General features: G+C 47.5%; 1 protein-coding gene and 1 long non-coding RNA gene across 2 annotated transcripts in view; one reads left to right on the forward strand and one right to left on the reverse strand.

The window, feature by feature from the left end:
* The window catches only part of KAZN (kazrin, periplakin interacting protein), a 1,347,864-nt gene that overhangs the window by 1,133,296 nt on the left and 188,500 nt on the right, over positions 1–26,068 (forward strand). The gene's annotated exons all lie outside the window — the stretch shown is intronic.
* Positions 14,306–25,378, reverse strand: LOC138991253 (uncharacterized). Its single transcript, XR_011467226.1, has 3 exons — positions 25,218–25,378; positions 18,340–18,421; positions 14,306–17,412 (listed from the first exon to the last, which is right to left on the reverse strand). It is a non-coding gene; the product is annotated as an uncharacterized lncRNA (long non-coding RNA).

The raw sequence follows: 26,068 nt of genomic DNA on the forward strand, positions 1-26,068 counted from the left end.
TCCATGGGGTTGCAAAGAGTCAAGTGTGACTGAGCGGCTGAATAACAACAGCAAGGAGGTGCCCAGAAATACTTGCTAAGTGAATGAATGGATGGACTACCACCACCACCCCCACTCCCAGTGTGGCTGTGAGGATTAGATGAGATTATTTATGTAATTAGTACATCATGATATAAGTGAACAATAAACGCTTTCTCCTTTCCTCCTCTCTTTCCCCACTTTCTCATCCCTTCCCTACCTGCTAAGAACCTCTTTTATTATTTTACTCCTTATGAACTCCATGTTTTGAAAGATTTTTTTCTAAACTGATTAAATTTTTTGAGGCGTGTGCTCAGTCATGTCCGACTCTGCAACTCCATGGACCTGCCAGGCTTCTCTGTCCATGGAGAGAAGCCACCACAATGAGAGTAGCCCCCGCCCACCACTACGAAGACCCAGTACAGTTTAAGTCAGCTCAAATATTTATTTAAATATTTTTTTGTGCTGGTTGTGCTTAGTCACTCAATCGTGTCTGACTCTTTGCAACCCAATGGACTGTAGCCCATCAGGCTCCTCTGTCCATGGGGATTCTCCAGGCAAGAATACTGAAGTGGGTTACCATGCCCTCCTCCAGGGGATCTTCCCAATCCTGGGATCAAACCCAGGTCTCCCACATTGCAGGCAGATTCTTAACGGGAAGCCACCAGGGAAGCCCATTTAAATATTTAAATCAGTTTAAATATTTATTTATTTTGGTTGTACTGGGTCTTCGTTGCAGCAAGCGGGAGCTGCTCCCATTGTGGTGGCTTCTCTTGTTCTAAAGCATGGGCTTTAGAGTGCTCAGGCTTCAGTAGTTGTGGCTCATGGGTTTAGTTGCTCTGCGGCCTGTGGAATCTTCCCAAACCGTGGATCAAACCCATGTCCCCTGCATTGGCAGGCAGATTCTTAACCACTGGACCACCAGAGAAGTCACTAAATAATAAGTTACTTTTTTCCCTGTGTTATGAAGCACAGACATGGTTAATGGTGCAGTAGCATCAGCCTCTCCATAAAGAACCCAAGGTTCCTTGCAGTAGGAATACCGTGATCCCAGCTGTAAATAGGCCACCACTGCAAACCCAGAAATTCTTATGTTCTCAACAATTGTTTAGACCTCTGTTATAAGCAAGCTAGTTATGCCTGAACAGATGAAATGCCAGCCCTAAACAAAGAAACTTGAGATGTTTAGTTTGTCTGTCCATATTGAGTTATTAGGAGCAAAATGATAATTTCCATTAACCCCTTTTCACATTTTTGAAAAAACAGCCCTTTCCTGCAGTTCCCCTCCCCCTCGGCTACCATAAGGAACCCCAGTTTGGGAACCATCAGCCTCTCCCGCCCATGCTATTTCTCAGGCCTTGGAGCCCAGAGGAGCTATTTTTTTCAAGATGCATCTACTTGATCACTTTCTCTCCCTGTTCCCAGTAATGAGCTTTCGGGCCTAATTAGAATGAAATGTGTTGTTTCCCTTCCTTCTTTGTCTCCATAATGATCTTTATCATTAGGATGGATTAGTTTCCCGTGCTGGGCTCTCTCTTGTTCTCTCATTATGATTTCATCGTGGTGTTTGTCTGTGCGTGCGTGATTCTGCTCGCCCTGTGGATGGGAATAGTTAAGGGGACCTCCGCTGAAACTGGGAATAAAGAAACAAGAGAAAGAAACAGGAAGAAAAGTGACGAGGAATGAAAATGGCATGAAATGAGCCGCTCTCTCGACAGCCCCTCCGGATGATAATTGAGAATGGGAAAAGCACAACACAGACCTATTTGTCCTTCCTCGTCACCGCGGCTTTAATGAGAAAGGGAAATTGACCGACGGGAGACGCTTCTGTCATCTTCCGGCACTGTGAGCACCATTGTGAGGTCCCGGCTGAACTCACTCGCCTGAGCTGCGCTGTATACGCTCCCAACACAGAGCCCTCTGCCCAGACGTGTTTCTCCCCTGTCTGCTCGCTGAGTCTCTTTGCCTGAGCACATCCTCCCCTCCCCTACTCAGACTGTTTTCTTCCCACAACATGTCAGCTGGCGTTTCCAGCACCTGGACTCCACCGTTGCAGAATTTCTGCACTGGCCCTCACTTCCTCCTGCAACCTCTGTATGTGAGTTACTTCAAAGACCTGCAGGGGAACTTCCCAGGTGGTCCAGCAGTTAAAAATGCTGGGGACGTGATTTGAATCCCTGATTGGGGAACTAAGCCCATTTGCCACAACTAGAGAAGCCCATCCACTGCAAGGAAGACCCAACGCAGCCAAAAAAAAAAGAGAGAGAGAGAGACCTGTAGGAAGGGGAGAGGAAGGAAGAAAGCCCAGAAGTCAGGTGGGAGGTGCCAATCAGTCCCCCCAATGCTAAGTATCTTTGAAGCACTTTCTAGTTGTTAATGTGAATCACTCTCAATACACACAGTGGACAGGGATGATATTAACCCAATTTAACCTGTTAAAATGTGGCTTTATGCATTATTGGTTAATTCAGTCTCATAGGAAAATGGCCACTCCCTCTGTCCCCTCCACTTCACTGGGAATCACTGTGTTGTGGTGGAAAGAGCATGATGCATCAGTTACGATAGATCTGTTATGCTGCAGTAACAAATGATCCCCCAAATCTCACTAGCTTTCAACAAGGGTTTGTTGTTGTTCAGTTGCTAAGTCGTGTCTGACTCTTTTCGAACCCACAGACTGCAGCATGCCAGGCTCCCTTGTCCTTCACTATCTCCTAGAGCTTGCTTAAATTCATGTCCATTGAGTCGATGATACTGTCTAACCATCTCATCCTCTGCTGACCCTTCTCCTTTTCCCTTCAACCTTTCCCAGCATCAGGGTCTTTTCCAGTGAGTCATCTCTTCACATCAGGTGGCCAAAGTACTGAAGCTTCAGCTTCAGCATCAGTCCTTCCAATGAACACCCTGGACTGATCTCCTTTAGGATGGACTGGTTTGATCTCCTTGCTGTCCAGGGGACTCTCAAGAGTCTTCTCCAGCACCACAGTTCAAAAGCATCAATTCTTCAGCACTCAGCTTTCTTTATGGTCCATCTCTCACATCTTTATTTCTCACTTATGCTACGTGTCCAGTGCGATTCAGTGGTGGCTCTGCTCTGTGTCATCTTCACTTCAGGACCCAGGCTGATGGAGCAGCCTCCATCTAAGACATAAGTGGGGAAAAGAGAACAGGCAGATCATGTGCTGACTCTACAAGCTTCTGCTCAGAGGTGACACACGTCAATTTCTGTTCACATTTCATTAACCAAAGAAATTTGCAACGCCAAGTCTGCCATCATTTGAAGGAAAGTATAATCCTCCCCTAGGAGGAACAATAAATATTTCTGAAAAATAATCCAGTCACCATGATGGCTTTATAGTTTATAATTACAAAAGTAAACAAAGTAAAAAATTTAGAAATGATATATTTACTTAATGGAATAATATAAATCAGTTAAATGCCTATAGGCAAGAACATGAGAATGCAATGTTGAGTGAAAAAAAACAAGGCATAAAAGACTATGTATATTGTGGTATTATTTTAAAACTCAAAAAAAAGTGAAACTAGAAAATATGTTGTTAATACATATTAATTAAATAAGATTTTTTTTAAGTGATGATTACAAATGCAGCTCACTTAATTTTTGGCTGGGCTGGGTCTTAGTTGCAGGATCTCTCGTTGGCTTTATACAGGATCTTTAGTTGTGGCTTGTGAGCTCTTAGTTATGAGATGGGAGCTCTAGTTCCCTGAAAGTGAAAGTGAAGTCGCTCAGTCGTGTCCGACTCTTTGTGACTCCATGGACTGTAGCCTACCAGGCTCCTGCCTCCATGGGATTCTCCAGGCAAGAGTACTGGAGTGGGTTGCCATTTCCTTCTCCAGGGGATCTTCCTGACCCAGGTATCGAACCCGGGTCTCCTGCATAGACACTTTAATCTCTGAGCCCCTGACCAGGGATTAAACCTGGGCCCCCTGCTTTGGGAACTCAAAGTGTTAGCCACTGAACCACAAGGGAAGTCTCAAGATAGGGATTCATTAAACCCCAAAACCTCTGAGGGCAGCACCCTATGATGGAGGCAGCAAGGGTTTAAAACAAGAGAGAGGTGATTATATTGATTCACAGCTATTCATTTCATTATTATAATCCATAAAATTTATATATATGATTTCCCTGGTGGCTCAATGGTAAAGAATCCACCTTCCAATGCAGGAGACTCATGCTCGATCCCTGGGTCGGGAAGAAGAAAATGGCAAGCCACCCCAGTATTCTTTCCTGGGAAATCCCATGGAAAGAGGAACCTGGTGGGCTACAGTTTATGGGGTCACAAAGAGTCAGACACGACTTAGCAACTAAACAACAACTTATACGTATATTCACTTCAGTTCAGTTCAGTTCAGTCGCTCAGTCGTGTCCAACTCTTTGAGACCCATGAATCGCAGCACACCAGGCCTCCCTGTCCATCACCAACTCCCGGAGTTCACTCAAACTCATGTCCATCGAGTCAGTGATGCCATCCAGCCATCTCATCCTCTGTCGTCCCCTTCTCCTCCTGCCCCCAATCCCTCCCAGCATCAGAGTCTTTTCCAATGAGTCAACTCTTCAAATGAGGTGGCCAAAGTATTGGAGTTTCAGCTTCAACATCAGTCCTTCCAATGAACACCCAGGACTGATCTCCTTTAGAATGGATTGGTTGGATCTCCTTGCAGTCCAAGGGACTCTCAAGAGTCTTCTCCAACACCACAGTTCAAAAGCATCAATTCTTCTGCGCTCAGCTTTCCTCACAGTCCAACTCTCATATCCATACATGACCACTGGAAAAACCATAGCCTTCACTAGACGGACCTTTGTTGGCAAAGTAATGTCTCTGCTTTTGAATATGCTATCTAGGTTGGTCATAACTTTCCTTCCAAGGAGTAAGCGTCTTTTAATTTCATGGCTGCAATCACCATCTGCAGTGATTTTGGAGCCCCCAAAAATAAAGTCTGACACTGTTTCCACTGTTTCCCCATCTATTTCCCATGAAGTGATGGGACCAGATGCTGTGATCTTAGTTTTCTGAATGTTGAGCTTTAAGCCAACTTTTTCACTCTCCTCTTTCACTTTCATCAAGAGGCTTTTTAGTTCCTCTTCACTTTCTGCCATAAGGGTGGTGTCATCTGCATATCTGAGGTTATTGATATTTCTCCCGACAGTCTTGATTCCAGCTTTTGCTTCTTCCAGCTCAGAGTTTCTCATGATGTACTCTGCATATAAGTTAAATAAGCAGGGTGACAGTATACAGCCTTGATGTACTCCTTTTCCTATTTGGAAGCAGTCTGTTGTTCCATGTCCAGTTCTAACTGTTGATTCCTGACCTGTGTACAGGTTTCTCAATAGACAGGTCAGGTGGTCTGATATGCCCATCTCTTTCAGAATTTTCCACAGTTTATTGTGATCCACACAGTCAAAGGCTTTGGTGTAGTCAATAAAGCAGAAATAGATGTTTTTCTGGAACTCTCTTGCTTTTTCCATGATCCAGCGGTTGTTGGCAATTTGATCTCTGGTTCCTCTGCCTTTTCTAAAACCAGCTTGAACATCCGAAAGTTCATTGTTCACGTATTGCTGAAGCCTGGCTTGGAGAATTTTGAGCATTACTTTACTAGTGTGAGATGAGTGCAATTGTGCGGTAGTTTGAGCATTCTTTGGCATTGCCTTTCTTTGGGATTGGAATGAAAACTGACCTTTTCCAGTCCTGAGGCCACTGCTGACTTTTCCAAATGTGCTGGCATGTTGAGTGCAGCACTTTCACAGCATCATCTTTCAGGATTTGAAATAGCTCAACTGGAATTCCATCACCTCCACTAGCTTTGTTCGTAGTGATGCTTTCTAAGGCCCACTTCACTTCATGTTCCAGGATGTCTGGCTCTAGGTGAGTGAATTACATACAGTTTTTTCTTTTGGTCAAATACAAACATAAAATTAACCATTTTTAAGTGCACAGTTCAGTGATATACATTCACATTGTAAGGCAACCATCACTACCATCCATCTGCAGAACTCTTTTCATCTTGCAAAACAGAAACTCTACACCCAATAAGCACTAACTCCCTGTTTCTCCCTTCTTCTACCCCTGGCCACCACCTAAATATATTATTTTCTATGTATCAAATATAATATAAGAATTTATTTTGAAAGAAAGAACATGGACTTTGGAAATACACAGACCTGGGTTCAAATCCTGGCTCTCCTATTTTCTAACTTCTTGACCTTGGGAGTCTGCCTAATCCCATCTACTAAGTGGGAATGATAAAAGCTCCCTCCCAGGATGTGTGGAAGGATTATAGATGACACAGAGCTTTTAGCATAAGGCTAGACATACAGTCAATGCTTTAAAAAAGGAAGACGATATTCTATTAAGTGGTAATTGATTAATTAAGTGTTGAATATAGAATTGACCTGAGGCCATGCCCTTTCACAGTACTTAAATGGGCTAAGGCTGGGTTGGCTGTGTCCCCTGGGAGTTTGTGAATGCAGTAGCGGTACTGTCTGCAGACACAGAGCCCTGAGGGCCAGAAAAGACACTAGCAAGGTAGCCTCAGGTCTCTAGCTCGAGATGAAGGGAAGTTGTGCCTCCGTGGGAAAGTGGGACCCGCGAGTTATGAAAAAGGCTGTTTGGGCCCTGCAATGGCAGAGATCAGTAGTTGGGACATAGACTGTATGACCTGCAAAGCCCCAAATATTTACTATCTGCATTAGTTGCTTCGTTGTGTCTGACTCTTTGCAACTCCAAGGACTGTAGCCCGCCAGGCTCCCCTGTCCATGGAATTATCCGGGCAAGGATACTAGAGTGGGTTGCCCTTCCCTTCTCCAGGAGGTCTCCCCAACCCAGGAGTCAAACCCAGGTCTCCTGCACTGGAAGCAGACTCTTTACCATCTGAGCCACCAGGGAAGTGCCCATATATTTACTATCTGGTCCTTTATGAAAAAGTTTATCAATCTTTGTTTTAACATGACAAAATGCAGTGACCATAAGACGGGTAGCAGAATCACTGAAAACTTCTACAAGTAAAAACCAAACCCTGGAGGCAGAATCCAGGTTGAGATGCCTCAGGATTCTTGCAATGAGAACCACGCGGCGGCTTCTCAGAACTTGCCAATCACCTTTCCTTTTCCAGCTCAGCAAGTTTGGATCTGAGGTAAGTGAGCCAAGTTTGGTCAGCTAGAATGCACCACTCCGGAAACAGGCTGATCTGGGCAATTGAATTTCTCTTTAATAGAAGATTGAACAAAAAAGTCCTTTCGGCGTTGCCCCCCAAGGAAAAGATGTTTCAGTTGTGTGCGAAGCCCATTTTCCTGATAGAGAAGTTGAACTTGCAAATGTCAAAGCTCTCCATTGCTCAAGGGTGGCACTTCCCACTGGTGAGACATTGTGCGTCGGAAAGTGAAGACAATGAAACTGAATCTGCCAAACCTGTGACATCTCCTAAAAGGTGAAATCTTTTTCTCATCTTATTTTTTCTTCCATTTATGATCCAAACATGATCCCTTCCATGGAAAAATCTCTCTTCCTCAGTTGCCCTGAGTTGACTCTGTGGTTGTGACCCACATGCCACATCCTCAGTGATCCAAGACTTTGTTATTTATCAGGTAAAAATATAAAGACAACCAGTAAAACACAAGTTGCAGCCAAGTATTTCAATCCCCAGTACCTATAAAAGCTGAAATTTTGAAAAATTCCTGTTATCAAATTGAAATCTTGTTTTCATTATGTCTGCCTTCCAGAAGAGAGGAAGGGTGTTTTTAAAGGCATCTTAGGTGACTTCCTTTGGTTAAGATTCCATGTTTCCACTGCAGGGGACATGGGTTCCATCCCTGGTCAGGGAACTAAGATCCAGCATGCTGAGCAGTGTGGCCAAATAAATAAAAGCAGCCTAGAGGTCAGGATTCTGTGAATCAGACTTGTCTTGGGGGCTTGCCAATATACAGACTTGCAGATCCACTGATAGGTCTCCACAGGGGTCCTGGCATTTTTTTTTTTTTTAATGTAGCTTTCTAGTGTTTACATTTGGCACTCCCCCTCCCCTCCCCACTCCCTGCCTCTGGCTTCCCTCTCAAGGGTCCGTGAGCTAGGAAGATAGGCAGAAGTAAATGCCCTCCAGGCAGCTAGCAGAGCCCCTCCAGAGGGTGGTGGCCCCGCTGTCATTTGCGTTCTCAGTCCCAGCCTAAATGGAGTCTCAAGGTCTCCAGGGAGCCCAGCCCAGCACCTGCCACAAGCACTAAATTCTCCCAGAACCCCAGAGAGAAAGCAGTCCTGGCAGATAGAGTCCCTGCTTGCGGCTTGCCTCTGGGCCGTCTCTGCTGACTTGGTGTCTGGATGCTCTCTCTTCATCCTCATTGTGGGAAGTGGGGCATCTGTCTTTTACAGGCATCTGCCTCTCCCTTTCGCTCTTTGTATCCTACAATCCCTGGATTGTTTGAAGGCTAGTTTCCCCTACGACATCCTCAGCATCCTACCCTCCCCTGACAACCCACAGGAGCCCACCCTGCAGACATTCCCTGTAGGGTCTGCAAGGAACAGCGTGCAAAGGGAGGCACTGAAGTTTTCAGGGAAACCCCAGATTGTCTTCAGAGCAGACTTTGGAATTACTTTCTGTCCTGGCATCACCACCCACCATCTTTGTCCATGGTGAGGGTTAGATTTGCTCATCATTCTCAGATGGGGGCAGATAAGCCCAGGAAGCTCCTGGCATTGGGCTGTGAGGGCCTCCTGCAGGCCCAGCCATCTGATGGCGATCCTCAGGCCAAGTCATCTGACTTGTCTTGTGTCTCCAGTACACACATAGAAAAAGTTTCTGGAAGGAAGAATGGGAAGGGAGGGACATGGAAGGAAAGGAGGGAGGAACCATCAGTCTCTCAAGATTAGTCCTTATTTCTGCATCCTTTCTGCAAGTATGTGTGAGCATGTACTATGTGCCAGACACAATTCTAGATGCTAGTAGTAAAGAATCTGCCTACCAATGCAGAAGACACAGGTTCGATCCCTGGGTCAGGAAGCTCCCCTGGAGAAGGAAACGGCAACCCACTCCAGTGTTCTTGCCTGCGAAATCCCAGGGCCAGAGGAACCTGGTGGTCTACAGTCCATGTGGTCACAAAAAGTCAGACACACTTTAGTTGACACAAAAAGTCAACTAAACAACAACAAAAGGTATAATGATGAACAAAATTAGACCAGCACCCTATCTCATAAGGCTGACTGTCTACAGGAGGAAGTCACAATAAGCAAATAATCATTTTTTTTAAATTTAGAGAAAAATGGCCCCCATGACAAGAGCTGCACAGGAGGGGTAGAGGCTCTTGGAGCTGGTTGGGGTGTGTGTTGGGGACTTCCTGGAGAAGCAAAACCCTCAATGAGTGCTGAAGCATTGATGAAGACACCCAACCCTAACTTTAACTGGTTGCTCCACTCCCTCCCGTCTCCCCATCACATTCACCCACCTCCACTTTCCCTACAGACACAGTAGTGGCTGGGAAAGTACAGAATCCAATAACTCTTTCTGGCAATATTGTGTTTGGAGCTTTTTATGACACTCAGGCTAAGACCCCAGTACCTGGAAGCCAGAGAGGGTCAGAACTCAAAGGGAACGGAATCAATCTGTCCCCTTTAAGCCTATGTTGCAGGTACAAGAGTGAAAGAGAAAACCTTGCTTACTGAGGTGTCTCAAAAGTTGTGCAAATGACAAGCTCACTTTTAGCTGAAAAGAAGACACAGCTGAAATACTGATGTGGCGACCAGAGTCCAGCTCCGGACCCAGCTACCAAGGGAGGTGCTAAATAGTTGATGAAGAGCATAATTCATCGGTGATTAGGGCCCTCTGGCTGCAGGCTTCAAGCTAACTCTTCCCCATGCACATGTCTCTGACCCACCAGAGCCCAGGGTGCAGCCACTCAGTCAGCGGGGTTTGAATCCAGTTGTAAACTCGGTGCCTCTCATCACCCCCTGTCTCCCTCCCCAGCCCACAGCCTTGGCCATGGCCACTCCCACTGCAACATCCCTCTGAGCTTCTGCACACACTGGTCCTTCTTCTCAGGGATCCTTTCTCCTCCTTGAGCACCTGGCCCCCTCCTGCTCCCTGACTTGCCTCTTAACATTGTGCAACTCCAGGATTGTTTCTTCATCTCTTTGTACCTCAGTGTTCTCATCTGTAAAATGGGAAAGCTGTAATAGTCACGACTGAGTAGAGTCACTGGGAAGACAGGACATGTTAGGGATGTCAAGGGCATAGACCATTGCATCGCACATTAATACTTACTCTCTAGACATTAGGCATTGAATTTATTCATCCTTCCTAACTTAGCTCAAGCATCATCTCCTCTTGGAGCCTTCTTGGCCTCCCAGTCTCAGGTAAGGAAGCACTGAAACCTGTGCTATATGATTACATGGTTACTCAGATTGCTGGTTTGTGGTCCTTGCCTAAGCTTCTTGAAGACCAAGATGACGTCATTCATCTCTGTTTTCCCTGTGGCTGAAACTGGGTATGCAGTAGGTGCTGAACGAATGAATGAGTAACTGAGTGAGTGAATCTCAACACACATTTGATCTCAGGGTCTGAGATCCTTGATGATACATTGATGATGGGGAAATCAACTCAGAATATTTCATATCTGTTACTTGGGCTGAAGAACACAGCCATCTGACCCTGCCAGGGGTGAAGTAGTTTTACTTGTCTGGCTAGCTTACGATTCAACTGCCCCAGAGGCTGCCCTCTGCACTAGGGTGCTTGATCCCTTTGGAACAGTAGGCAGAGTCTATATTGGCCCCATGAATGTCCCGATACAGTCTGCCCGCCATCACTCGAAGCTGAGTTTTGGAAAGTGAGCCTCATGTTCCGTCTCCCCACCTTCCAGAGTAGGGTGTTTTATTTTTCCTCCTTCCTCCCTCTACCTCACTGGTGACCTCTCCCATCTTCCATGCCTCTTGCTCACTATACTGGGCCAAGGGGCAGCCCCAGAATCTAAAGTGCAGCCATGGGGCTATCTTTGGATCTTTCTAGCATTGGTTCCCCCCAACCAATTCCCAGCTTTCCCCTGCCATGCCTTATATGCTGAGCACATGCTCCAGGCTCTGGGCAACTCTGCCAGCCAGGAAGTGCCTACCGCCCTTGATTAGCATAAGCAACGTGCTTTCCTTGGCTGGGTCTGGAGCTGTTGCAGCCTAATTAGCAAAGCCGCCAGATCAGCAGGGCCTCTCATTAACACTGATCCGATCTGTGTCTCAGCTGCTGAAGCCCCCACAGTCTGTCCCTCAGCAACCTTCCCCCAGGATCACCAGGACTCTGGTGGGGGAGGGAGTGACAGCCAAAAAGGGCCATCCCATGCCCTGTCATCTGCTGATGTGTAACCCCGGCAGGGGCTCATCATCCTGGAGGGCAGGGCTGGGGCTGGGTGGGGGCAGGGGGAGGCCCCTCTGGAAGTTCGATGCAGGCTTCCTGTCCCAAGTCTTTTTTGCCCTTCTATCATGCAATGAGTCTGTGCTAGGAGCTGTAAAAGATGCTGATATGGGTCATGATGCTCAGTATCAGTAAGCTCCATCCCAGACTTCCCTGGTGGTCCAGTGGTTAAGAATCCGCCTGCCAATGCAGGGGACATGGGGTTCGATCCCTGGTCCAGGAAGTTTCCACATGCCATGGGGCAACTAAGCCTGGAAGCCACAACTACTGAGCCCATGTGCCCTGAAGTCTGTGCTCTGCAACAAGAGAAGCCACTGTAATAGGAAGCCCAAACACCATGACTAGAGAGTAGCCCGGACTCACTGCAACTAGAGGAAGCCTATGCACAGCAATGAAGACACAGCACAGCCAAAAAGAAACAAATAAATTCAATTTTAAAATCAAAACCAATACAATATTGTAAAGTAAAAAAAAGTAAATGCATACAAAATAAAAAAGAAAGCTCCATCTCTTCCTCCAAGCCCTTGCTCTGTGGCCGGGACCTCTGCCACAAACCCCCTCACTGGTCAGCCCTGGGAGTGTAGCTAGGTCAGCTGAGAGCACCCGAGGCCAGAGAATAAGAGCAAGTGAAGGGGAAAGTGAGCAGCAGCTGCTTAGGTTTAGGTAATCAGAAGGGCTTCTCGGAGGAGGGGCCATTTTAGCTGAGATGCAATTGACAAGGAAAAGTTGGCCAGACAACTCTCTGGAGGAGAGGAGTTCCAGGACAAGGAACAGTGAGTGCAAATGAGAAAAAAAGATGTGTCTTTTAAAAAAGGGAAGGCCAGTGTGCAAAGAGCTTGGTAGGGAGTTGGAGAGGGCTGGGTAATAAGAAGGAAGGACTAGTCTGGTGAAGGAAGGACTAGTCTAGTGAATGATTGAATGAATCAGAGTTGAAAGCAGTGAGGGACTTCGCTGGTGGTCCAGTGGCTAAGACCTCATGCTCCCAATGCAGGGTTCCCAGGTCTGATTGCTGGTCAGGGCACTGGATCCCATGTGCCACAACTAAGAGTTTGCATACCACAACTAAGACCCGGTGCAGCCAAATAATATATATCTATTTTTTTAATTGAAAGCAGTGAGAAACCACTAGGAACTGGGGTAAGGAGTAAAGCTTTCTAGAAGACACGAGGCTTCCTTCTGCTCCCCTGTCATAGAACAGATTCTGTGTAGTGAGAGAGAAGAGGGAGACCGCGGACAGTGGCAGGTGAGAAGCAGACAGTTACAACAGTGTCGGTGGTGGAACTCCTAACTCTTTTATGACAAGTCCCAGTGAATGAGCCAGGCACCAAATAATGCCTGAACTTCTGGCTGTCACAACAACTCTGCAGTGGGGTACTGTACAGTCAGCAGACTGAGGTGCAGAGAGGTTAAGGTGGTTGACCAAGGCGCATCCTTCATATGTGATAGAGCCAGGCATTGGGCCCATACATGCTCCTGATTATTCCTGAGTGAGCGTGCATCTTTGCATTTGCTTAGGGAGCCAGCAGACCTGCTGTGCTACATGACTGGCAGCCCAAGTTCCTGCCAAAAGCCATGTATTTGTCCCTGGGAAAAACTTGTTCCGTGGCACTGGGGAGCTTTGACCCACCAGATCTGCTGGTTGGAAGCTCAGAGCAGCTATCCAGATTGTTGAGTATCTTTCCACAGTAAACATTTGTCACTCATTTGGGCCACACTGCATGCAAACTTCCTTGCTATGCTTGGAGAAGCTCCAGTTGCTTTAAGGCAGAGCCTGCTTCTCTCAATCAAGTTGAAAATATTTGTTTTCCCAGCATCCCTTGCAGCTAAGGAATGAATCTGTAACCTAGTCTCCAATCAGATGCAAACATCTGGAAGCCAAGGACCCAAAGAAGAGGCAAGTAGTACAAAATTTGGATTCAGTTTCCAAAGACTGTGGTAGCACACGTCAGCCCACTGTCAGTGATGGCAGTCAAGATAGAGCTTCTGTGCCCAGCAGAATGGACTGATCATAGGACTAGTTCAGTGGTTTGATTTGGGGGCATTAATTTTGTTTATAACAATTTTTAAACTAGTTATTTATTGGGCTGCACCGGGTCTTAGTTGCAGCATGTGGGATCTTTAGTTGTGCATGCAGGATCTTTAGTTGCAGCATGTGGGATCTAGTTCTCTGACAAGGGATCAAACTTGAGTCCCCTGCATTGGGAGCGCAGAGTCTTAGCCAGTGGACCATCAGGGAAGTCCTGGGGCATTAATCTTGGTTTCAGCCCTCCAAGCCTGACTCTCCCATTCTCCAGGAGATGTATGAATTGGCCAAACATCGCTTTTCTGTTCAAATTAGCTAGAATTGGTTTCTGTTGCTTGCAACCAACAACTCTGATGAGTACACTCTCAATAGGCCTCATCAGGTCATTAGAGAAGGGAACTCTGGTTGGGGCGGAGGGCAGGCTTGGACTGTGCCAAGCAGATCCAGGGGATAGCCTCAAAACTCCCAGAGGAGGGGCAGGGAGCTGTCATTTCTGGGGCAAAGAGAAGGACTTTGGCAGACACTCCTGAGGATCTCAGACTGCTTAGCCACATGAGCCTCCATAGGATTTTCTTGTGATCTGGATTCCAGACATAGACTGGCAAGAACCTAACTTTTTTGAAAGCTACATAATGTGGGGATGGAGGTGGAGGGAAGAGAGGTTGGGTATTGGATTTTGGCTTTTCCATTCACTGCTGCTGCTGCTGCTAAATCACTTCAGTTGTGTCCGACTCTGTGTGACCCCACAGACAGCAGCCCACCAGGCTCCCCCGTCCCTGGGATTCTCCAGGCAAGAACACTGGAGTGGGTTGCCATTTCCTTCTCCAATGCATGAAAGTGAAAAGTGAAAGGGAAGTCGCTCGGTCGTGTCCGACTCCTAGCAACCCCATGGACTGCAGCCTACCAGGCTCCTCCGTCCATGGGATTTTCTAGGCAAAAGTCCTGGAGTGGGGTGCCATTGCCTTCTCCGCTAGCACTCATTTAACCTCTCTGAGCCTCCATTTCCTCATATGTGGACTAGGGCATAGCAGTTGAAATGCTGTCATCTGTAAATACTTAACACCCAACTCCAGCTGACATAAAAAAAAAATGAAGATATTCATTAGAGTCATGACACTGCACTTGAAGATGTAGTTCAACTTGACCTTTGGCTCTGTCTCCTTTCTTGGTGATTCTCTTGGCTCTGCCCTACTCTGGGCATCAGTTGCCTCCTCAGGCTGGAAGTGAGATGGCTGGTGAAGTTCTGACACTGTATCTGGTCAGGACAACCTCAGAGAAAGAAAAGGTGTTCTTGTAAGCCATCCAGTCAGGAAGAGCTTTCCCAGCAGTTTATAGCAAACACTCCACCCATCTCATTGGTTCAAAATCAGTCACATGACCATTCTCCAACCAATAGCTGTCACCAAGAGAATACCATATACTGATAGGCTTGGGCCTAAACTCCTGAACCAATCACTGGCCAGGGTTATGAGATTATCACCATTGGCTTAAAACATCAGTTCTCAGACTTTTGTCCAGCATCTTGATGGTACATCTTCAAAAATTAGAGAGGACTCCAACAAGCTTTTGTTTGTGTGGATTATATTTATTGATGTTTACCATTTTAGAAATTAAAACTCAAAAAGATCAAATATTTGTTTTTAAAATAATAATAAACAACCCATTATACTTGTTACTATAAATAACATATTTTATGAATAAGAATTATACTTTCCCAAAAAAAAGTTAGTGAAAAGAGTAGCGTTATTTTCTACTTTTGCAAATCTTTTTGAAATGTCACTCCACAGAAGACAGCAGGGTTCTCATACCTGCTTCTGCACTCAGGTTGTCTCAATGTGTTATTTTGGTTGTACTTGATGAAGAAAATTCAACCTCATGCAGATACGTGGTTGGGAAGGGGAGGCCCTCACAGACCTCCTAGAAGGATCCCAGGAACCCCACCTGTCCTCAGAACACACCTTGACAACCACTTGCTTAAGCTAAGCAAGATTTGCAGAGATAATAATCACCCTATTTCATAGCATTGTTGAGAGAAAACTAAGGGAGATTATGTATGTAAATCGCTTAACACAGGGTTCAGTAAATTGTGTCTGGGAGGGAGGAAGGACCTCAGGTAAAAGCCTCAGGTAACAATCCATTACCCAGAAGAACTGACTTCTCAGTTCCTTTCCCCAGGGTCCCTCCACCCACACACGTCCCATTATGCCATTCTTGCTACATCTCTATAAGCAGAAATACAATGAAATTGCCACAGAAAGGAAAATGAGAGCATTGTTCAACAGAGGGGAAGATCAAACCAAGCTGTCCATCTCAAGCACCTGATCAGAATCAGTGTTTCCCTCATCAGAAAGAGAGGCAGAAGCCAGAGCTGACACAACCTGGGGATCAGGGTGAGCCTCGGATTTGCTGACAGTCCCTCACAAGGGCAGAATGGAGGCCCTTTCTCAGGAGTGGCTGTGCAGATAGTGCAAGATACAGTCCCAGGTCCAGAGGCCAAAGCAAAGCATCAGAGTCCAGCAGCCTGTCAGCAGGTTGGGGTTGGAAATGGGACTCTGAAAACTGGATGGTGTCAGAAAGTCAGAGCAGGGCAAGAGAGAGCACAGGGGGCCTTGGTGATTCAGGAGAAGAGCAAGAGAGTTCAGACCAAAGTCAGCACTTCTGGCTTGCAGGAAGCAGCTACAGCACTTGTGTGCATATGTTCACAGGGTACAGGGCTGAGAGGAGAAAGTGATGGTGTGATAGACTGGCCACACAGCACAGCTTTCAGAATGACCCAGTTTTAAAAGACACTAAGCGACCTCACTTTCACTTTTCACTTTCATGCATTGGAGAAGGAAATGGCAACCCACTTCAGTGTTCTTGCCTGGAGAATCCCAGGGATGGGGGAGCCTGTTGGGCTGCCGTTTATGGGATCGCACAGAGTTGGACACGACTGAAGCGACTTAGCAGCAGCAAGAGGGTAGGACCTTGTATCTCCAACAAAATGTCCAAGAATTTCCCACGCTTCAGCATCTGATTGCGTCTCCCAGACTGCCCCTTGCTCCCAGGAGTGGCTCCCAAAGCTTTTAGCTGACCAAGCGTTTGGATTTGGGGCTCAGAACCTGCTCCCCCCACAGACAGCTGAAGGAGCTCTGCTCTGAAGCTCAAGGGACACTGGCTCTAGCTCCCAGTCTGTGCCATGTCACTGTGTCATTTAGAGCTTGTCACCTTCCCTCCTGGTAACTCAGGTCTCCCATCTGTGGGTGGATAAAAGCATCATGGAGGACACCCCAGAATGTGTGCTGAATGAGGGGCTTGAGGACCCAGAAACAAGCAGGGTGGAGTATTCCACTAAGTCAGGTTCATGGTGGGGACCAGGGAGGCAGTAAGCCAGCCAAGTTCCCAGCACCTGGGAACTTTGGGGTTACGCACCTGGTGACGTGTCCCATCTCAGCCCTTGTAACACGTTTCTAGAGCCCCTTACCCTGGTGAACCTACAGGTGTTTGCCAGCTTCTGACCTGATAAAGATCAAGGTCTTCCAACTGGGTATTAGGGTAGTGAGGCCTGTGAACCTGGGTGTGTGTGTGTGTGTAAGCGAGCTCCATTGGAGCACATGGGCTTTCTCTACTGCAGCACACAGGCTTCTCTTGTTGTGGTGCATGGGCTTAGTTGCCCCGTGGCACGTGGAATATTAGTTCCCCAACCAGATATCAAACCTGTGTCCCCCGCACTGGAAGGTGGATTCTCAACCATTGGACCTCCAGGGAAGTCCCAAGGCCTGTGAACTTGGATCTGGACCGTGAGGAATGATCTGAAGGGAAAGAAGCCAATTTTGGTCGCAGGCTTAATCTCTTTCATCCAAATGTGGGATTGGAGAGTCAAATAGGAAAAAAGTGAATGATTCCTGTGTGATACATCAAGCCACAGTCAGATGTTTTAACTACATACGTGACTTCCTGTCCACAGGGTAGGTATCATGGTCTCAAGGAAACTGAAAGAGAAGTGCAGTATTTTAGCCAAGATCATGGAACCAGGATGTGGCCCTCCACTCTCCTATGCGTTACCCACTTTCCCCTCGCCTCTGCCCTCCTCCATCTCATCGCCTCATTCTCCTCCCTACTCTCCTCCCTCCCGCCTCCTCCTCTCCCTCCAGGCCCCTGTAATGTCCCCAAGACACCTCAGCCCCCGCTGCTCCCTCCCTCGGGAGGTGGGAGCTGCCCCTTAAGAAGCGCTGTCCTCATTTCACTCTCCCTCTGTGACCCTGTATTTCCGCCCTGGGCATTCAGAGTGGCAGGTTCCCACCGCCCTCTCCTTTCTGCCAACAAAAGCCAGCCCGCCTGTAATCCTACTTTCCTGCCCGCCCCCTCCATCCTCCAAAGTAGTGTCTTTCTTCCCACATTCTTCCTCCCCTGCTCCAGCCCTGTGGCTGCCTTCAAAGCAGGCCCCTGGGGCTTAGGCCAAGTTCACCAGAAAGGCCCGGTATGGCCAGGGAGGCAGAGGCTGGTGACCCGCGTGCCCCTGGGGCTCACTCTTGTTTGCTCTCCCTGCTGGCTGCACATTTCAGTTTTGCGGCACGTTGCAGGTAGGGACGGTGCCAAGAGGAGGGGGCCACCTCAGAGCCACCACCAGAGCCAGCGTTCTGCCTCCAAATCAGAACAGCTTCTTAGGGAGCCATTGTCACCCCTGCCCCAAGCCTGGTTTTCAGCCCCCTGGGAGATATCTTGTACTTTTCATATGCATTTAGGGAGAGGCTAACAGCTCTGGCTCTGTAGTCAGTTCTGCCACTTTGCATGAATTGAGACCAATCAGTGACTCCATTTGACCATCTGCAAAATGGGCACAAGGGTAGTAACTACCCAATAGGGTCATCAGGAGGACTGCACGTCTGTAAAGAGCTTAGGCGTGAGCTCTGACTCACAGGAAGAGCCTAGCAAGTGGGTTCAGCTGCTACCATGATGAGGTCTATCTGGTGTCTTCTGTTGTCTGGAAATGGGAAGATCCTAAAAGGAGAAGGATGCAGGCATGGTTAATTCAGAGAAGAAAGTCTTCTTACCCAGACCGCCATGATTCCAAGGTTGGATACAGTGCCTATTTGGGTATGTTGCACTAACTGCCCACGAATATGTTTATTCAACAAATAATTGAGCGTCTACTCTGTAGGAGACACAGTCTCAAGGGCCAGGACACAGTGGTGACACAAGATAGGGATGGCCCCTGTCCTCAGGTTGCTCACTGTCTGGTGGAGAAAGACACCCCATGAGCACTAACAAATGATCTCAGAGATGCAAAAGTGCCGTGACAAATAGAACACACGGTCATCACTTGGTGATGCCTGGGGAGCACGGTCATCACTTGGTGATGCCTGGGGGGAGAGGCTGCTCCAGGAAAGTGGTGGGAGCAGGGCCCCTCTGGAGAGCTGGCATCTGACTGAGACTTGGATAGGGAGAGGGACCTGGACACAGCCGTGACAGGGACAGAGCAGTCAGAAGGCGCAGGCCCTGAGGTAGGAAGCAGCTTGGCTTAGTCACGAGACAACAGGAAGGCCAGTGGAGATTAGTGACTGGAGTCCAGAGTGGGAAAGGCTGGAGCTGAGGCTGGGGGTGGGGGGCAGGGATATAGCATGTCCCTCACGCCATTGTCAGGGTTCAGAGTTTACCCAAACAGCCAGGAGTAGATGGTGAAGGGGTCTAGGCAGAGAGTCCCATGGTCTGACTCGCTTTATGTCTGGCTTTTGGGTGGAGAGTGGATAGAGTGGGAATAAGATGGAGGCAGGGAGGCCACCCGGAAGCTATTGCGATGTCCCTGAAGAGAGATGACAGCAGCTTAGCCCAGGGCGGCAGCGGTTGGAGTGGTGTGGTGAGAAGCTATGGATTCAAGATACGTTTGGAGGGGGAGCCGACAGGATCCGCTAGCGGGTGGGTCCGTCCAGGTCACACCCAAGAACAGTCACAGTGGGAGAAGCTCCCCCACAGCCCAGGGGCCAAGGTCAGGTTTCAAAGGACTGTTAAATCTGTGTTCCCATAGCTGCCTCTCTTTGGCGTGGCAAAGGTTCACCCTTCTGTCTCCCAACAGACAGGGCGCACATACTTAAGGAAAGCAGAGTAACACACGGAGTTACGGGGATGGAAACCCACGGGTCCCCTCTCTTCAGAGTGCAGCGAGGCTCTCCAGCGGTGGCAGGCGCTTTCTGCTAATAAAACTGATAAAGGCAATTTATGCAGGTGTATATAATATGCACATGCAGAAGCCCGATCCTCAGGGCCCCATAGGGACACAGGGGCCAGCCAAGGGCGCAGCACCTGGAAAGCCTGTGCTAACAGTCAGGTGTGTGCCTGTCTGAGGTTGCTGGGGGCAGACAGGGACCGGGGCATGCTTTGATGGACACAGTCTTTATAGGCCAGAAAATCCAAAGTGCCGAGAACTGCAATTTTTTTATCTTCCACATTATTTCCAAAGGAAGCCTAATATGCAGCTGGAATTAGAAAAATACAGGACCTTGTACCAGCTTTACGGCCATCCTGCAAAATGGCATCATGGAGCCCAGGTGAAGGCAGCAAAAGTCCTTGTTTGAAATTCCCACCCACAGGGAATGAAGGGCGCAGACAGGTGGACCCCCTGGAGCAGAACATGGCCTGGTTTTGTTATTGCTGTTGTCACTTTGGGTTTAGAAAATTGAGGCAGTTGTCCTGGGAGACAAATAAATTATAAATAACCCTTAGGATGCCAGGCTCAGAAAATGCAAGGAAAAAAAAAAAAACTGCTGACAACACGTTCACGCTTGTTAACTCAAACACAGGATCCAAACTGTACTTTTTGAGGACGGAAGCTGTGAAGTGGCAGGTTTTGTCCAGTGGCCCTAAGGACCATTGAGCACCAGCTTCCAGTGTAGAGTCCCCTTTTGCCTCAACCCTGCAGGTGGGCACCCTCGGGTCGTGGCAGTTAGGTGGGGCACCCCTTCTCCCTGCCTGTGGAGCTCCTGCTTTGGCTTCGAGGGGCAGGCTTTGCTGCGGGCACTTAGGGGACCAGAGGTCAGGATTCCTCTTCCCCAGTGCATTTGCCAGATGGGCAGCCAGAGGATGAAAACAGACCGAGACCTGCTTGTCTGTCTCTTGGTGACTAAAGATGGGGTGCTGGAGAGTGAAGTGTGAATCTACCTGCTGGCCTGAAAGACGGGTGCACTGTGCCCCCCACCACCCCTGGGTGTGCACATGCGTGCGTGCGTGTGTTCTCAGTTGTGTCCCACTCTTTGGGACCCCAAAGGCAAAGATTACTGGAGTGGGTTGCCATTTTCTCCTCTAGGGGATCTTCCTGACCCAGAGATCAAACCCACATTTACTGCATCTCCTACATTGGCAGGCAGATCCTTTACCACTGCACTACCTGGGAAGCCCACCCCTGGGTATAGGCTTTGTAAAAAGTTGCTTTATTTGAAAATCAATTTTAAAACATTGCACCAGAAACAAAATGTAATTTACAAAATCACAACCCTATTAATCTCACATGAATAGGTAGCATTTATTGAACCCTTACTCTGCGGCAGACGCTGTTCCAAGTGCTTTCTTTACATGTATTTACGCACTTAACCCAATGGGGGAGGCAACATTATTGCTCCATTTTACAGATGAGGCAACTAAAGCCCTCAGAGCTTAAGCAATCTGCTTAATGTCATATAGCTGGGGCAGGATTCCATCCACTTTTTTGGCTGTGCTGGGTCTTTGTTGCTGTGCAGCCTTTTCTCTAGTGGAGGGCGGGGGCTACTCTATAGTTGTGGGGCACTGGCTTCTCATTGCAGTGGCTTCTCTTGTTACAGAGCATGGCTCTAGAGCGTATGGGCTTCAATAGTTGTGGCACATGAGCTCAACATTTGTGGCTCCCAGGCTTTAGAGCACAGACTCAGTGGTTGTGGGGCATGGGCTTAGCTGCTCCATGGCATGTGTGATCTTCCTTCAGATCAGGGATCGAACCCACATCTCCTACACCAGCAGGCCAATTCTTTACCACTGAGCCACCAGAGAAGCCAGGATTCTTAATCTCCCCGTCTCCAGTGCCTGACACCCTGTAAGCACCCGGAAACTGTTATCACCAGTGGGAAGTTGGCTAGCTGATTGGTTGGTTAGCAGGGTGATGAGTTACTTGGCCTGATTAGGCTGAAGAATTGTTAGGGGCCCAGTTTTGAGTCCACAGACCCAGGTTCCAATCTTAGTGCAGCCACTGCCTAGCTGTGTGGCCTTGTGGGAATCATTACCCCCATGGGCCCCAGTTTTCCTCATTCATAAAATGGGCAGAGGAGTCACCCTACCCTGTAGGGTTTGGGCTGTGGATTAGAGGAGATAACTGCATATAAAAGCCTGGTGCATGGCAGCTGCTCAATAATGGTCACTGAGAGCAGTCTCCAATCTTTCTGGCACCAGGGACCCGTGTCATGGAAGACAGTTTTTTCCCACGGATTGGGGGTGGGGGGTGCAGTTTGGGTGCACTCATCAGGAGTGCACAGCCTAGATCCCTCACATGCGCAGTTCACAGGTGGGTTTGTGCTCCTATGAAAATCCAGTGCTTGCACTGATCTGATAGGAGGCAGAGCTCAGGCAGTAACGTGAGCAACGTGGAGCAGCTATAAATACAGATGAAGCTTTGCTTAGTTGCCCACCACTCGCCTCCTGCTGTGTAGTCCAGTTCCTAACAGGCCACAGACCGGTACCAGTCCTTGGCCCAGAGTTGGGGACCCCTGACTGCCAGGCTGTGGCCCAGCTGTCAGTGCAGCTTTGCATCCCGGTACCAAGAAAGTGACACCTGCACATCAGCTTGCAGGATTCAAGCCAGCTGTGCTGGCCCCAGCTGGTCACAGCACAAACAGGTCCATTCCCTGCTGGAGAAGCCACTGCTTGAGTCTTTCCAGGCACAAACGGAGTTGTTTTCCATCCATCCCTCATAAGTGCACCTTCCTGCAGGTGCTGCTGGCCCCAAAGCTAGCTGTTCCCCATGGGGCAGAAAATGCACTTTTGAGTAGGAAAACTCTACTGCTTGGCCTTGCTGCCACCTGCAAAACAGGACCTGGTCCCAAGGGCCTGCACTGGAGAAAGAAAGGGCCCCAGGCCCGCATCCAGAACATCCTCCGAGGGTCTGCTAACCGAACATTAATAAGGGTGAACCAAATAGTTCATGCAAATGTTTCATAAGAAAATAACATATGTGGACTCCCCTGGTGGTCCTGGGGTTACGACTCTGAGCTTCCACTACGGGGCACAGGTTCAATCCTTGGTTAGGTAAGTTCACATGCCATGTGCAGTGTGGTCAAAAAGAAAAAATGCTTCCAAAAGAAAAAAAAGGAAAATAACATATGTGAATTCTGCTTACTGTTAACTGCCCAGTGGAACTTCTCTGTGAATGGTGGACAGTTTGACAGTCAATGTGATTGCATTCAGAGTATACTGGGTTTTTTTTTCACTTTCTCACACTCTCTTCCCTGAAGCTCGGTGGCCTTCCTAATTGTCTTAAGCGGATGTTGAAATGCGTTTTTATTCCTTGTCTTGCTTGGCAGAGTTGGGACTGGAGCAGGCCACCAGGAGCATTCCTGGTAGTAAGGCTCAGAAGTGAGCCCTGCAGGAAATACAGTGACACAGACCAATAGAACGGAAATGAGAGCTCAGAAATAAATCCATGCGCTCTCCAGTGAGCTAGCATTTGACAGGGGAGCCAGGAATACTCAGTAGGGAAAATAATAAATAGTGTTGGGAAAATTGGATGTTCACATGCAAAGGAATGCGAGTGGACTCCACAGAAATTAACTCAAAATGGATTAAATAAGATGTAAACACAGAACTATAAAACTCCTAGAAGAAAACATAGGGGTAAAGCTCCTTGACGTTGATCTTAGCAATGTTTTTTGGAGGTATGACACTGAAAGCACAAGCAACAAAAGCAGACGTCAACAGGTGAGACTAAATCAAACTAAAAATCTTCTGTGCAACAAAGGAAACGACAAAAGGAAAAGGCAGCCTCTAGAATGGGATTAAATATTTCTGAACCACATACCTGACAAGGGGTTAATTATCCAAAATATAAAAGGAACTCATACCACTCAATAGCAAAAAGACAAATATCCAATTTTAAAATGCGCCAAATCCCTAAGCAGACATTTTTCCAAAGAAGACATACATACAATAGATACATGAAAATGTGCTCAACATCACTAGTCATCTGGGAAGTGCAAGTCAAAATTACAGTGGGGTATCACCGCACACCTGTCATTATATTCTGCTATTTTTAAAAATACAAGAAATAACAAATGTTAGCAAGGATGTGGAGAAAAGGGAACTCTCATGCTGTGGAAGGAATGTGAATAGGTACAGCGACTATGGAAAACAGTACGGAGGTTCCTCAAAACATTAAAAATAGAGCTACCATATGATACAGCAATTCCACTTCTGGGTATTTATCCAAAAGAAATAATAATACTAACTCGAAAATATAGATGCACCCTCATGTTTGTTGCAGCAATATGTACAATAACCAAGACATGGAGCCAACCTAAATGTCCATCAACAGATGCATAAAGAAGTCATGGCAAATTCCCTGGCAGTCAAATGGTTAGGACTCCATGCTTTCTTCCCAGGTGGTGCTAGTGGTAAAGAGACGTACCAGTGCAGGAGATGGAAGAGACGTAGGTTTTATCCCTGGGTCGGGAAGATCCCCTAGAGAAGGAAATGGCAACTCGCTCCAGTATTCTTGCCTGGAGAATCCCATGGACAGAGGAGCCTGGCGGGTTACAGTCCACAGGGTTGCACGGGGTCAGAGGACATGACTGAAGCGACTTAGCATGCACCTGTGGTTAGGACTCCATGCTTTCACTGCTGAGGGAGCAAGTTCAGTCCCTGGTCAGGGAACTAAGATCCCACAAGCCACACAGTATGGCTAAAAATAAAGTTGTGAGATATATATGTAAATATGTGTATATATACATATGTATATATATGTGTGTGTGTGTGTGTATACATATATACGTATATATATGAGTATTATTCAGCCATTAAAAACAGAAGGAAATCTTACCATTTCCAACAACACAGATGAACCTGGAGGACATTATGCTAAGTGAAATAAGCCAGACAGAGAAAGACAAATGCCTAAATACCATATGGTCTCACTTATACATGGAATCTTGAAACAAAAGTCAAATTTATAATAACAAAGAGAATGGTGGTTACCAGGGGTTAGTGGGCAGTGGGGTTGGTGGGGGTGAAGGGAATGAGGAGATGTTTAACACAGGAGACAAACTTCCAGTTATAAAAGGAGGAAGCTCTGGGGATCTAATGCACAGCATGGTGACTATAGCTAGCACTATTCTATTATATACTTGAAAGTTGCTAGGAAAATAGAACTTCAGCATCGTCACCATAACAACACCACAGTGATAATTGTGTGAGGTGAAGGATGTGTTAACTAACCTTGTCATGGTAAATATTTTGCAATATATACATGTATCAAATGATCACATTATACACCTTAAACTTACACAATGTTGCATGTCAATTATATCTTAATAAAACAGAGGGTGGTGGGCAAATAAGAAAGAAAGAAGCAAGCCACTGCATGGCTGGTGACCTGGGAGAAGTAGCCCAATGCTGAACAGGAGTCCAGAGTTTATTGAATAATCCAGACATTTTGCTTTCTGCCCCATAAAATGAAAATGTTAACAGGGGCATGTTAATATTTTTTCAGCATCACAAAATGTAAAAAGTGAAAGCACAGGTGATTAGTTGAAACACGAAAGAAATCTTTAAAAATCATGGTGCTCACCGACTGTCTCCCTCCCCTAGTGATCCCATCACTTTCTCGAGGACAAGCTGGTGACCCTCGGTGCTCATCCCTGAGGGGAGGCGACAGTGAAATAATCCCAGGCTGCCCTCATCATGGAACCACTCGATATGCCTCCTTCTTTTGAAGACCTGGAAGGGGAGGTGTCTCTGAAACAGAATATGTGGGTCAAATTGAAGTATTCAATCTGGTCCTCCCTCCACCCTCTCCCTTCCCTACCCTCCCACTCCTGTGCTGGCATTTAAAATGAAGCCCCGGACTTTGCTGGTGGTCCAGTGGTTAAGAATCCACCTGCCAACGCAGGGGACATCAGTTCAATCCCTAGACCGGGAAGGTTCCACATGCCATGGGGCCACTAAACCCACGTGCTGCAACTGCTGAGCCCACACTCTAGAGCCCGTGCTCTGCAACAAGAGAAGCCATCGCGATGAGAAGCCTGTGCACCCTGCAACTAGAGACTAGCCCCCCGCTTGCTGCAACTAGAGAAAGCCTGAGCACAGCAAGGAAGACCCAGAACAGCCAAAAATAAATAGAAAGAAAGAAAGAAATAGGATGCACATGCTTGGTAAAGGCTGAGACAGCTCTGAGATGCTGCCCCAGGAGGCCAATTGAGTTTGAAAAAATGCTCTGGGTACAAAGACAAGGCATGCCCAGGCATGTCCTAAACTGCTTCCGGAAAGAAGTGTCCTCTGAGCTCGGTTGGAGGGACAGACAAAAGGGGTTTAATGGAAGAGAGAACACAGCAGGCAGGGGACATGGAGCGAGCAAAGTCCTGGTGATGTTAAAGCCGGGGTGGGGGCGGGGAAGCAGGGGCGCTGCAAATGGAGCTGCAT

The sequence above is a fragment of the Bos mutus genome, chromosome 16, assembly GCF_027580195.1.
Source record: "Bos mutus isolate GX-2022 chromosome 16, NWIPB_WYAK_1.1, whole genome shotgun sequence".
NCBI lineage: Eukaryota > Metazoa > Chordata > Mammalia > Artiodactyla > Bovidae > Bos > Bos mutus.